This window comes from Mytilus edulis, chromosome 6, assembly GCF_963676685.1.
Source record: "Mytilus edulis chromosome 6, xbMytEdul2.2, whole genome shotgun sequence".
NCBI classification, from domain to species: Eukaryota; Metazoa; Mollusca; class Bivalvia; order Mytilida; family Mytilidae; genus Mytilus; species Mytilus edulis.
In genome coordinates this window covers 77007310-77022565 of record NC_092349.1, presented here as the reverse complement: position 1 = coordinate 77022565, position 15256 = coordinate 77007310, and the positions used below count along the sequence as shown (strand labels likewise).

The 15256-nt window shown below is 31.2% G+C and overlaps 1 long non-coding RNA gene across 1 annotated transcript; it reads left to right on the top strand.

The window, feature by feature from the left end:
- Window positions 1-1652: 1652 nt before the first annotated feature.
- On the top strand, window positions 1653-11156 carry LOC139528468 (uncharacterized). Its single transcript, XR_011665596.1, has 3 exons — window positions 1653-1782; window positions 3154-3289; window positions 4205-11156. It is a non-coding gene; the product is annotated as an uncharacterized lncRNA (long non-coding RNA).
- Window positions 11157-15256: the final 4100 nt, after the last annotated feature.

Below are 15256 nucleotides of genomic sequence, written 5' to 3'. Positions count from 1 at the left end.
GACAATAAAAGATTTTGAGTAAGTAAGGCAGCTATTTTCTGGGTAGGAAGGGTAAGGGCCTAAAAACAAAAAAAGATGGATAGAAAATATTCCTTCTTTCTTGTTCCAGAACGAGTCGGATTACGCCCGTTTTTGATCGAAAAAAAATCAATAGCTGACAGTGATGTTTCTTTTTCTACCATAACCATTCACGCCCCCTTTCTTTGAATCCAGTGGCGGTTCATTCAACCTATGCCAACATTTTGAAATTAAGGTTTAAAATTGAATGAAAATATGTTGGCATAGGTTGAAAAAAATATAACAGATTAAGTGTTATAAAAACAAAAATTAATTAGAGGCCAATCAATTTACAACCATGCAGTTTAAAATGGCAGCAGTCCTTTTGCGCCAATTACAGTTTTTCAGGGGTATCATTTGCGCCAATTTTTTTTCCCAAATGTATCAATTGCGCCAATATTCGAAACTTATTTGCGCCAATTTACCCGTACACATATCTATCATAGATATAAACGATTAATATATATTTTTTTCTTAGTTTTGGCTTAAAAAGTATCGTATGTTCGGAGATCTTTCACCATGAAGATGAGCATCTGAAGAGAAATGACTTTAAATGCATTAGACAGTCAATGTACAAAGAGAGAATAAAAAAATATTGCTTTGTTGAATATTTAATAAAGATATACCAATAGAGAAGAACATAGAAGCTTTTTCTGATAATGTTTTGGCTACATATGTTGATAACACAGTGCCTTGTTCTCACAATGCGTATGGGCTTTGTTATTAATAGGAATTATTATGAACTGTTTTATGCGTTTCAACCTTAAATGTTTGTGTATTTGGACAATACAATGAAGTTACAAGCTACTACATACATTAAACTGGGAAGTACCCATGCAGCAGCAGAAAGAAGATATGTTTCAAAAAAGGAGTAGGGAAGTCATTTTTCTTCTAATTGGCGCAATCGTATGGTGTTTTTTTTGTGGCTAGGATGAAAAATTTTGTCCTGTCTTTTTTTTTTAGTTGTAAACTCTGTCCTGCCTTTTTATTTTTCACTCTATTCGGTCCTGCCTTTTTTTTATTAGTTTATCCTGACTTTTTTTTAACTTAATTGTCATCCTGCCTTTTTTTGGCAAAGTGTCTCATCCTGCCTTTATAATTTTACTCAAAACTCCTGTCCTGCCTATTTTTTCAAATTTCATCCAAGCCCCCCCCCCCCCCCCCCAAAAAAAAAAAATTCAAATGGTAGCTCCCTTAGTCTATCAAATGACAAGAATATTGTAATTTATTGAATAGAAAAACAGCCACGTACTTTATGATTTGGAAAGGGGGTAAACAAAATATATTGCATACCAATATTTCATTATGCATGTATGTATAACAACATTAGGCGTCGGTCCGACGTTCGTAAACTCTTCACTTATTAAACATCTACCTGAAAACCAGTATCCATGATTAAAGGAAACTCATGTCATTTTTCATATTAAATGTATTATCAGACCTTTTTATGCTCGATTTGAGATCTTAGTTTATTGTTCAACAACTGGACAAGGCTGTGGTCAAACAAATTTTATGAGTAGTTTTAATACCGAGGGTGTGTCTTGTTTTGTTAGTTCTCATTGGTTTGAAGTTTTAAGACCTTCATTTTTGGCCATTGGAAAATTTCCCGCCAAAGTGTTTCAAATTGCACTTTGTCTTCAAACGAACAAGATGGACACAATTTACAGAAGCAAAAGATTTACGATGTAAACTTTGAAACTGTTCGTGAAGCCACAAAAACCCAAGGTAAATATTCACCTCTTGATATGCTTCCAGGTTATTTTCATTATATGAATCATTCAGAACACCGCTTTTAAAATCTTTTCTCAAAAATTTTGGATATGAAAACAGAAGACCATCTGAAGAAATTTGAGAAGCTGGCTCGTGTTCATTTATCGTTCTAAATATGCATGAAACATTTGCCACTGGACGTTAAGCAACCAACAATAAACTAGACTGGGTTGATGCATTCCGGCATGATTTGTCAATTTTGCAATAGCAAATATATTAATGTTTGTAAAAGTCACACAAACTGAAAAGGAATATTCATTAATATAGATAGCATATATTTTGCTCAACTATCGATAGCAAAGTTTTGAAAATTCTTATTTATATTTTTTTCGTATTTTACTGATAAATGGACTTATATTTTTTTACAGTTAACATGAAGATGCAGCCTGGGGTTGAAGTGTATATATATGATTAAGCTATATTTCAAAAGGTAGAAGAACTTGATTCTTCATATCTGTCCTTGGTCCACTTTTTAGTTTATCAGTTTTCGTGGTCAAACTTAAAAATTTGAATGCAGGTTCTTTGAGCCTCATGCTTCAGATTTTACTGTTCTTTAACAAGTTAAAAAGAGTTCCCTTGAGGGCAATTCTTTGTTATCTGAGCAAAATTCAGTTACATATTTTTTTGCAATACTTTTGTCAGGTGAAAATATTTGGCTACACGGCTGGTTACTCAAGTGTGAAGTTAGTAGATTTGAGTGTATAAATTATCATGTGATCAACAGGTTTGAATTGGGCTTCATTTTTAGTTTAAATTGATCTTTACTTGGACAAACCCCTGTGTTTTTCCTTAAATTTTTTGGGGACATCAAATGAGTTCAAAGTTATAGAAGATTTAAGGTATCATTTATTTATCAGAAATTTCTTTAATGTGATCCATTTTGTTTGATTTACTACTAGAGATGTAAAACATCTTCTTAATGTCTGTGCATGTCTATGATAAGCTTTACTTGAGATACAGCATAGAGCTTTTACTTTAACCATTTAAGATTCATGATTGATTGTTGGTTGCATAATGTCCAGTGGCAAATATAACAAGAAGAATAGAGCTCACATTCATGTATCTGTCTAGAGAACAATTAAGTTTAACCAATCAAATTTGGGTAAAGTTATTGAACTGGTTGGCAAAACTTACTGAAAACATCTATGTTGAAAACCTTGTATTACATGTAGGGTCAATACTCAAAAAGAGTATTGGAGCAACATTGCTAAATCAAAAAATTTCCCAACAAAACTTTAGGGAAGGTATGGGTACAGTAAACACACATACTTTTTTGTTTGCAACATATTTTCTGGAATAATTTTAATATTAAATGTTTCTTTTCAGTACTTTGACACTACAAACTTAGTCATCTAAAATCTAAATTGGTATTCAGATGCATCTAGGAAAGCAAGACAGTATATCAACTTCATTTCACAAACATGTTGATTTTCCCTTGATACAGTAGACCAAGTGAATACAGGTATAGTCAAATAGTTTATTACAAAACTTAATAAAAATTTTTTTACCATCCGGATTACTAGCAGTTTTATCTGATAATATATTGTACTATATGTATATTAACAATTAGATTGTAAGTTTCTGTAATGATCTAAACTAAATATACCTGAAAAAAATTTTCATAAATGTTTGAGACTGAAAGCTTCTGAATTTGTTTTTTGATGATGAATTTCTCCCAAAATTCTTTTTGATAAACTTTTCTCAGATTTGACTACTATTATGATTTGGACATTAAAGTATACAGTGGTATTCATCTTTGATAGACCTAGTGCTACAGTTTAATAGGTAAACAAAGAATATGCACACAGGAATATCCATCCAGAACACAAAATCAGTACATAGACAGCATAAATAAACAAACAAAAGAAAGGGAAAGTGCTTTTATTGCTGTTCTTCATCTCATACATAATCAATTTGCACAAAATTTATCATTTTCACTCAAAAGTTTGAATAAGTTTTAAAAAAAAATCAAATGTATGAAAATATACTTTTTGTTGCTATTGATATACATTGAAGTCATTTATACAGACATACATTTTATCAATGAAAGTTATCATTATAAGTTATAATAAGGTAATATAAGTTAAGTACTCTTTTTTAGCTCACCTGGCCTGAAGGACCAAGTGAGCTTTTCTCATTACTTGGCGTCCGTCGTTGTCGTCTGTAGTCTGTTGTCGTTAATTCTTACAAAAAATCTTCTCCTCTGAAAATACTGGGCTAAATTAAACCAAACTTGACCACAATCATCATTGGGGTATCTAGTATTAAAAATGTGTCCAGTGACCGGTCAACCAACCAAGATTCAAACAAAATGATAAATAATATAGAGTTTTAAGTTCCATTCTTTCATATTTATTAAAAAGAAATGATGTTTTAGAGGAGCCAACAACTGAGCAGAGAGCAGAAGAGAGATTGATGACCTTGAAGAGTAAGCAATGTGAACAGTAATTGAGACAGCTGTTAAGTATATCTGGGGTTACCAAATATTATGGTAAGAACCTCATCTATAATCAAACTTGGTGAGTATTCTTTTTGTTGGTTAGATATTATGCATCATTATGAAAAAAGGGGGATGTAGGGTATAAATCAACGAGGCAGCTACCCAATGAAAATAAATAACCAAAGACTACATGTCTTCAACTATAGACTGATGTTTATACAATACATGAACTTGTAAATCATCCAAAGTCTAAAAGATTTGTGAATAAAATGAACAGACTAACAAATAACTTACATACACCAATATCTGACCTAAGCACATGAGCATGTTGCAGGGTGAAACTTTTCTATATAAAGCCCACCCTTTTTGTGCAATGCCTAACCAAACTACAAAATTTCATACAGAAAACTTTTCAAATTGAAGGGTTTCAAATATTGAATAAGCTAATTTGTTAATCTTTAAAAAAAAAAAAAATGCCAGATGCAATTAACAAAAAACAAAATATTTGGAAATCTTGACTCCCCTGCAAGAGAAAAATGTCACTCTTATTATTGAGGAAAATGGCCACTACCTCAATGGTCTTTAAAATTAATTCAGTTGCTCTGGTCATTTTTCAAAATTTAACAAGTGAATGGAGTTGTTTTGATGAAGCTTACCTTTATTCAATGGGAGATAACTGTGACCACATGGGTCATAATTCTGAAAACTTATCCTGAAATCCTGGGCTTAAAAACTCAAAATCCTGAGGTTCCAAATTTAAATAAATTTAAATCTGGACATCCCGAAATTTGAAAAAAGAATTCCCCGATCTTGAAAGGGTCAATCCCCAAATCCCGAGCTTAAAAACACCCAATCCCGGAGTCCCGATAAAGGTCCTACCCCCCCCCCTCATATCTATAATTGATAACTAAGATAAAAGAAATACAGAAATTGTTTACATTAAATTGCCTTTTGCTTGCTTGCATCAACAAAAGATTTTTTTTTTCATTTTCCAAAATAAATTCCAAGGCTAAGATGTAGGATGCCATTCTTCTAACAAAATACCACAGCATGGAGACCCAAATCAGCACACTAAAATGTCCAATGTGTGTCCTACATCTTGAAATAAATATCATTTTATAAATGTTCAAATATCTTCAAAAACATTTAATATTAATTTTTTTTTACTCATTTCTACTCTGTTGAGACTATTTCACTAGCACTGCACTTTGACTTTGACTAAGACAAACAAAATGTTTATTGAAGTTGAATGGCCTTAGTGATGACTTGGTTGAGGTCATGGAAAGCATTTTGTCATTGTTGGTTGTTTCATGGGCTGTGACCTCTTGAGTCATCAAGACCTTGTGTATGTTAGTTCTATTGAAATGTTCAATGCATTGTCAATGCTAAACATTTGATTGACTTTGACTGATTTTTTTTTAGTTTCTGAAGAGTATAAATGAGTTTAAACAAAGTGCAGCATAACTTTTTCTACATGATAATAAGATTTGATTTTAATATTTTCACCAAATTTACTGATGATAGCAAGGCTTATGGTTTGTGCAATACTAGAATATGCTTTTTTCACAAGGAGCTTAATTGTCACACCCTCTCAAAAAACATTAAAGAATCCATCAAATTTGTAAAGCTAAGCTTAAGGTTTGATATGTTATACACATAGGAGCTTGAAATTGTTAAAAAAAAATTACTTACCGGTAATTATCTTGTGTATTTGTGTCAGCTTCCATTCACTTTTTAAAAGTTTGAAAAAATACATTAAGAGGCATTTGCTATAAAAAAGACAATAAATAACAGCACTTCATTTTTGATAAACATAAATTAAAGTGGAGTAATGAAGTAATGACCTGCAATAAGCAAGTAGATATAGGAAGATGTGGTGTGAGTGCCAATGAGACAACTCTCCATCCAAATAACAATTTATAAAAGTAAACCATTATAGGTCAATGAACGTCCTTCAACATGGAGCCTAAGTGGCTCACACTGAACGACAAGCTATAAAGGGCCCCAAAACTAGTGTAAAACCATTCAAACGGGAAATCCAGCGGGAAGCAGTCTTTAGTTAAATTTTGTAAAAATGAGCTAAAAACATTGCTAATTTATTATTTTTTTCCAAGACTATAATTTAACCTCAGTTTGGTCTGTATGCATGCAACATTTAATGGGTACCATTGTAGTAGATGGTTGCTCAGCTTGGTCAGATAAAAAAAAGAACAATGTCAAACTAAAAAAATGAAACAAGGGAGCCACCGCACACAACATGCAGGTTTGGTGACCGGTTTTTCCAACAAAAAATATGAGTCTTATACAAAATTGAAAATAATGTTAGAGACAACAACCCAACCAAAGAGCAGAAAACAGCTGTAGTCCACTAATGGCTCTTCAACTCAACCAGAAAACTCAGCATCAGGAAGCAGGCTTCAGCAGGCCCTACACAAAAATGTGTACTAGTTCAGTAAAAATGGATGTATTACTAAACTCAAAAACATATAAATGAACTAAAATTAAAAAAACATACAAGACTAGCAAAGGCCAGAGGGTTCTAACTAAAGACAGGTGCATAAATACAGTCGCTAACTAAACAGGTTTGAGAGATCTCAACCCGCACCTATACCTCTAGGAGCCAACGTAGAAAAACAATTCACACAGTGAAACTCATTTAAAAAGAAGTCTGTGTCCCATGTCAGAAAAGGTAACATAAGAAACAGACTAACTAAGCCAAATGGCAATAGTTTTGGTATTTTCACAGCAGTTACAATGCTAAATTTCATGGAAAAATAAAGTAAAAAAAGTTAATTAAAAAAAAAAATTAAATTAAATTTTGAATTATACTTTAAAGAAAATAGAATAAAATTCAATTGATTTTATTCTTATATGCCCGTATGTAATGTTGTATATTTATTTATGTTTCATTTTAGAGTTCACCAACAGATGTTTAATTTTATAATTTTGAATTTTGCAGATTGCAGCAGGGAGATGTTACAGTCATAGACCTTGAATAGACTCCGTTGTACTAGGCCAGGGAGGGTAGCGCATAGTTTCCGCAGCACTATACAATAGTAACAAGATCACTCTACCATGAGCTTGTTAAAGGGCCCGTTTGATGAAAGTGACACCAACGTTCTCCAAAACACTACAGATTTTTTTGCAGATGCAGCAGAGAGGATGTTTCAGTCATGCAACGTTCTCAAACACTAATAATTTACAATTTTTGTTTGTTGTAGATGCAACCTCAGTCATAGACCCTAGAGTATGGCTCTGTTGTAACAGATGAAGAAAAGTGGCATATAAATTTCTGTATGTCCATTTCAGTGATGGAAGTGACAAATTACTAATCTTTTTTCTTCATATCCATTTCAGAGTTCTTACAAAGATGTATAGGTATACGGTATTTATTATTTCTGTCTTTTTGTGTATTTTTGTCAATGAGAGAAAACCCACAGAACAAAATCAATAAAAGTCTTAACTGGTGTTATTTGAGACAGAACACCCTGGAACACAAGAAGTATTCCAGTGACCTCACAAAATTTAACACATGAGACATCTTACTTTCACCTTTTTTAAATGAAGCAGCACATCGTGTAATCAAGAAGTTATTCATGTCCTGGAACATCTAGGAATAGCATATCGCTAATAGCATTTCTACAATTATCCTAAAAATTCAAACAGTCGGGTACAATGATAAACAAGAGATACACAAAAAAGGAATATACCAAAGGGCCGATATTAAACCATGTGGTGAAAAAAGATAAGACAACACATAACCATAAGAAATGACAGAAAATTGTCTACACTGATAACAAAATATTGTACAGCAACAATCCAACCAAAGACCCAAGAGGTTCTCAGGCATCAAGCACCAATCCAACCAAAGACCAGGGATGATCTCCAGCACCAAGCACTAACCAAAACAAAGAACAGGCATGAACTAGGGCAAAGAGCACCAACCCAACCAAAGACCTAAGAGGTTTTCAGGCACCATGCACCAACCAAACTTGAGAGCCAGGGATTATCTCAGGCACCAAGCACCAACCCTTCCAAAGACCAGGGTTGATTTCAGACACAACACACCAACCTTACCAAAGACCAGGAATTATCTCAGACACCAAGCACCAACCAAAACAAAAAAAACAGGGTGATCTCAGGCACCACAGAATGGTATCAAATATTTGATATGTTAACTTATTTACTAATTGTTTAAGTTTTATTCATTCTTTGCTCCATTTTTTCTATCAAAAATTGTCAAAATGCAACATGAATATTTTATGTGTTTTTTCATCTCTTTCTTCAAAATGTTTTACTTAATATAATAAGTAAATAATTTCTTGAATAGAAAAAAAAATTGGAAATGTAATTTTCTTTAATCAACGAATGAAAAAAGAAATGTTCAAACCTTTTTCATGCATAACCCAATAATAAATGTGTTAAATAAAAGATTATAAATAACAAATTTCTATATTTTTTGGAGTAAATTAAGATAAGCTTCTATGAATTTTTACAATTGAACTGTTCCAAAATTTAATAATTTATCTTTTTTTACAGAAAATATAAGGTAAAATAGCTAATAATGACTCGGATTTACATGAAAACACTGATATCTTGAATGACAGTCTCATAGGTGGATCCAGGGAGCCTTTGCCCCCCCCCCCCCTTTTGTGGGAAGATTATATAAAGAATCACTGTAGCATGACTGGAGCGGGCCCCCTCATGAAAACTTCTGGATTCGCCACTGAGTAGTGAAATAAAAATTCACTAAATTAGAAGGGGAGGTAACTTGTATGAAATGAGGGTTTCGATACAATATGGTATTTCAACTAAGTGATGCAATTTCGCTCTAAATTTGTGAAGTAAAATTTAGGTACACTATGCCAAGATCAAAATTCATGTATATTTTACTCTTGGGAAAGTTGAGGGGGTACATTATTAAACCTAGGGTATTTTATTATTAATATATACTGCTTAAATGTGATGCTATCTGAATTGAAATCAGTTTGCCCAGGTGAAAAAGCCTCCTCCACTATTTTATAGTAGAAGCATTTAGTAATTGGGAAAATGTGATTGAATTTGATTCTGAATTTCAAAAATTAGTTAAAATTTATATATAAAACAAAATCATTTATGATTATCACAAATATTCACCATCAAAATTTTTAACAATGTTTCTGGATTATGATGAGCCATTTTTAATTATAAAAGTTTTCCTCATGTTATTAATTACAGAAGCCAAATGATCATTTGATTAATAATAGCCAAGTACATAACACCTTCTTCTTTATTCTCATATTTAAAAAAATATTGAGATAAATATGCCGATATAAATACAAGTGGTACTTATTACATTCTTGTCAAGGGGATTCTTGAATAATTTTCATTAAAAATTCATATTTAAAACTTCCCAAAAAGTATTTTCTTTAAGAACATATTCAGTTTGCATACGTAAATGACAGTTTTTTTATTAAGCATTTCATGAGAACGATGCATCATGCCGTAGTTAGAATTTTGACTGGAAAAATGGGCCATTTAATAGTGATGTATAGATACAAATTAGAAAGTACTATAAAAACTGGAAATTAAATGGAAAACGCAGAAAGAAAATTGATTTGATTTGGTTACAACATAAACAAAAAGCATCCCCAGTTTTTTAACCATGGAACAAAATTTTCTTCTGGAATGCAGTTAAATGATTTGCCCATCAATTTCAGTAGTTCAATTTGGCATACTTTAATATTCAACAACATGTGAAGCTAAAAAAGAGGTTGGAGATTAACCCAGAGTGAATTGCCCATGCACTTATTAAATTTGTTAACTTTTTGTCAAATTGACCCATGCAGAAATGGTGATAGTTGAAATAACTTTGGATGAGGTTTATTAAGTTGTAAAACATTTAAGGTATGTGGGTCCAATGATCAACAAATATTAATAAAACATTTTAAAACATTGTCTTTTTTGCATTGTCAGTGCTTTTGGGTGGTTGAAATTGGGTTGGCCAAAATATTCATGCAGTTTTTTTGTGGTACACTAGTTCAAAAAGATAAAACTGAAATTTCAGATTTATAATTAAACAATTTCCCTAACTTTTTTTTTACTGTTTTCAATACATCTTGATTGTCAAATTGGAGAATAACATAGTACATTTGTACTTGAAACTAAATTTAGGTCATAGTCATCTGCATTTAAAGTTTCATTGCTGAACATTAATGTTCATCTTGAAAGTTGTTTTTGAAGACAAAAAAACAAATATCAAATTATCATTTCAGAAATACATTGAACTTGGAGCGCTGCGTCTCTTACTAACAGTTTCTTTTTGCTGTAGCTTGCAGTAGGGTCTGGCTGTTTCTATTGTTTTTTCATTGGTTCTTTGAATGGTGTTATGGTTTTCAAGTGTTCAGGATATGGTGTTCTGCTTTCAAGGGAATCTTTATATGTAATTCTGAAATGAAAGTATTTGATATTTGTTTGGTCATTTAAATATTTGAAAAAAATATGATTTTTATCTTAAAGCTATTTGGACATTAAATCTGTAAAAAAAAAATGTATAATTTTCAAAACAATGTCAAAAGCAATTAAATGTCTTAAATCAAATTATAAATTATATTTGACATATTATGATGTATTGGAAACCAAAAAATTAAATATATATTCGTATCTTAGATTGAATTCAAATACAGTATTGTTGAAAAATGTCCCAAATGTTATTTACTTGAGTGTCAACAAAATTATTTCAGGGTATCTGTTTCTTTAAAGCACTTGTAATGGTGAAGTAAAAGTAACCCTTTTAAAATTATAATCTAATTGGATGCATCTCTTATCTATAAAAATCACTTAAATCTTTAACCAAATGGGAGGAAAAATTAATTAAATCATTTCAAACCCGGAGTTACACCCCCCCCCCCCCCCCCCCTAAAAAAAACCAACAAAAAACAAACTTCATTCTGAGTTATCTAAAACTATCATCATTTCCCAGAGTTATTTAAATAATCACCCCTAGTGTTATATGGTAGTAAAATCTGTTTTGCGGCGGATATCTCATTCTTGGGTTAATTTTACAACTCTAATCCCCAATAATATGCTTTCATTCAGACATTTTACAAATTCTTCATACAAATCCCCAAAAAATAATCTTGTGAAAAACTAAAATTTGTGGTTCACATGAATAAAAAATAAAAAACTGTCAATAATAACGAATCCGCAGTATTCACTTTTTGCTTGCAACATACTTGAAATCAAGTTTCATTATTAAGCCTCAAATGTTGTATATAAGCCTTTGACTTTTTATTACTTATATATGGACTTAGTTTTTCTCCTGTGAAACATTACATTCACTCTTGTTAAAGTTTTAAAATTTTTAATAACTTACTTAAATTCTCCTGGATTTGTACCAGGTTTGGACAAAAGCTTGTTTATGATCATAAGATAGTATCCAGAAGTAAATTTTGTAAAAATAAAATTCCATTTTTTCTGTTTTTCACTTATATATGGACTTAGTTTTTCTTCAAGTTAACATTACATACAGTCTGTGGTTTTTTAAACATTTATTAGATTCATAAACTATTCTGGATTTTTACCAAACTTGAACAGATGCTTCTTTCAATCAAATGATAAGAAAAAGACTAGGGATTTCTACAGTGAATCAATAAGATATATTTTGGTTCCTATGGGTCCTATATCAGGATTGAAACTAAAGGAGAGTACAGAATTCTGTAATGATAATTTGCATTTCACAATGACACCATCAGAATAAATTACAAATAGGGAGTGAAGGTAGATGTGAACTTTAACTGGATCAAGAATGTTAAATAAAATGTTTTTGTAAATTTGGACGACATTTGACTTGCAATTATGTACCATTTACGATGCTGGATGTAGTACAGACTTGCTTATCGTACTATTTCAACACTGGAAGAAGTATGTTTGTCTGAGCGAAGCCAATTGGAAGCACGTACCTCATGGTGAAGCTATTTGGGAGCACCTACCCTCTGTCTTGTTGCGAAGCTGATTGGAAGCAGTACATATATACCTCTGTCTGCTAAAGCTAATTAGAAGCAGTACCCCCGGCAGAGTGGTCCCAATTAGAGGCAGTAACTCTGAGCGAAGCCAATTGGAAGCATGTACCTCTGCAAAATTTGATTAAACACTATTCAACAAATTTTATTTGACATACTTTTTAAACTTGACTCCCATTATTACCTTCTTTTATTTTTTATCAATTATTTTTCCTCCTGTTCACATTGTGTTTTTGTGAAGTGCAAATTATCACTTTATTAAGTTACTCCAGCAATCCCTGAAGTATTGTTATAAGAATTATCATAAGTGAATCATTTATAGACAATTAATTCAAATAAAAAAAATACTATACATTTTGCTGATTATATATTTTACTGGGAATTTCACTTAATGTAACTGTAAATGTAAAATACCATTAATACTTTTTGTCCAAAAGTGAGACCTAGCCATCCTATATTCTGTCAGCGGCGGCGTCGTTGGCGATCACAAATATTCACTCTTTGCTTAAAGTTTTTGAAATTTTAATAACTTTCTACAACTATTCTGGATTTCTACCAAACTTCGACAGATAAAACAAATTAATTTTTCCATATTTTACTTATAAATGCCAGAATACAATACATTCACTCTGTGGTTAAAGTTTTAAAAATTTTAATAACTTCTTAAAATATTCTGAATTTGTAACAAACTTGGACAGAAGCTTGTTTACGATCAAAAGCTAGTATTAGAAAGAAAATTGTTTAATACTTTGTTCCTGTTTTTCTGTATTTTACTTATAAATGGACTTAGTTAACCTTAAATACAATCTGAAGTTAAAGCTTTTAAAACATTTATTAGATTCATAAACTATCCTGGATTTTTACCAAACTTGGACAGAAGCTTCTTACAATCAAAAGATAAGAAAAAGACTAGGGATTGCTACAGTGAATCTGAGACCCTGGGTTCTGGGGAACCCTTACAATTTTTTTGATGATCAATGCATTTGAATCGGAACATAAACTAGTTTGAACCCTGCCTTTTATCCTGGGTGGGAGCCCCTCTCTTTAGAAATGGCTTAAACCACCCCTGGGGGTTTAAATAATTGCTTTTTTATCATTTGAAGATGGAAAAAAACTATTTAGTTATTACATGGGATTTATTTCCTCTACAAATGGCCAAAAAGAGCTGTTTCCTGTCTGTGTATTGACTGGAGCTAGTTCTGACTGTTATCCTCCATTTAAGGAACCAGTCATTCCAAGAGTTACCTTGTGCTAGTCCATCTCTATTAATGTCAAGATATCAGTGATTTCCCTTTTTTATCAAACAGAGGTTTTTGGAGCAGTCTTATGAAAAACAAAATTTTGACATCACCTGCAATTAATATGATACATGTATCAAACTTGATTTGGGAACAAAAATGTTTCTTTTGAATTGTAAATTTTGGAACTTTTTTCTTCAGTTATTAAAGTTTAAAATTTAATGATTATTATCACATGCAATTTGAATTTGGACAATTGTTTTTTTATTCTGAAGAATCAGCATTTTTTTACCATTTCTTTAGTTCACGATTTTTCTTTCTAAATTTGGTCCTAACAAAAAGATTTTCTACTTCATACCACTATTTTGCATTTAATAAATTTGTATTTTATATTTTCAGTGTTTCTTGTACCATCAAAACTTCAATGAAAGATTGCACTCATGTTGAAGTTGTGTAATAAATTGTTTGAGGAATTTTCCCCACTTTTATTAAAATTTACAGACAGTACCAGTTTTGTGTAATTATAACTTAACTGCAGTTTGAAATGTTTATAATTTTTATAATTTTTCTTGAAGTGGGAGCTATTTATCTAAAATCTTTTTAAGAAGGGAACAATTTTTGTTTCGAACTCATATCTTTAGAACTCTCATGCAAAAGATTGATTGTCATCACCAATTTTTGACCTTTTAAAATTCCATATACCTTATTTAAATTTCAGTATTTAAAAGACCATTCTCCATTGTTAAAGGAAAATATGAATTTGCACAACTGAGCTACTTCAGGCTATGATCAATTTTTGGAGTATAATTTTCATGCTTATGATGTGCATGAAGATAAACTTAAAAGAAGGGATATTTTTATTAAACTATGCTCCAAAACATTAGAAAATGTTTGTGATTTATAGGTGTTAGCCAATTACTATTCTGTTCTTTTTTATTACCTCTTTGTTTAGGTCTTTACATATCAGATGTCTCCAAACTAATATTAAATAGCTATTATTTAGAGCTCTCTAAATAAAAGAAAATACAGGTTACCAATTTAAAAGCCCACCTGGTATTTTTACTGTATTTTATGTATGAATTAAAAATATTATTTGTATATTACATTGAGAATTACTTCAACTGCCATGAATGGAAAAAGAAAATATTGTGAGATGCTTTGGAACATTCTTGTGACAATTGTACACTTGATTAAATACAATGGAAAGGACATTTCGTTAAGTGCATAAATTGGATTCAGTGAACTGACCAGCACAAAGAATTATGTTGAAAAGCATGAAAAAGTAACCATGGTAGCAGCTCCAAGGAAGATGGTTAAATAAATCTTCAACCAAGTCTGAGGCTTTACCAAGAAAATAAGAAGGCAAGTTTAATTAAGTCAAACAAGTTCTATACATTCTATACATTATTTGATAAAAAGTGTTTATTTAGAGCATACAATGCAGTTACTGTGGAGAAAGTGATTTTAGTAACGTAAAATGTTATTTTTTGCCTTTCAATGGGAGATAACTCATTGTAAAATGTGCAGATGATTTACCTTTATGAACAATAAAGTATGTTTAAACCATTATTTTTGTGGAGTTGAAATTCAATAAGTTATAAGACTTTTTTTTTATTTTTCATCTTTTACATTGATTTTACAGTTATTGATGTTATACGTCTGTGTACACGTAGTCAGAAATCCAAACAATATTGGTAAATGTATGGGAGATGGAAATAGTAAAGTATATAAATTGTCAATTTTTATATTTT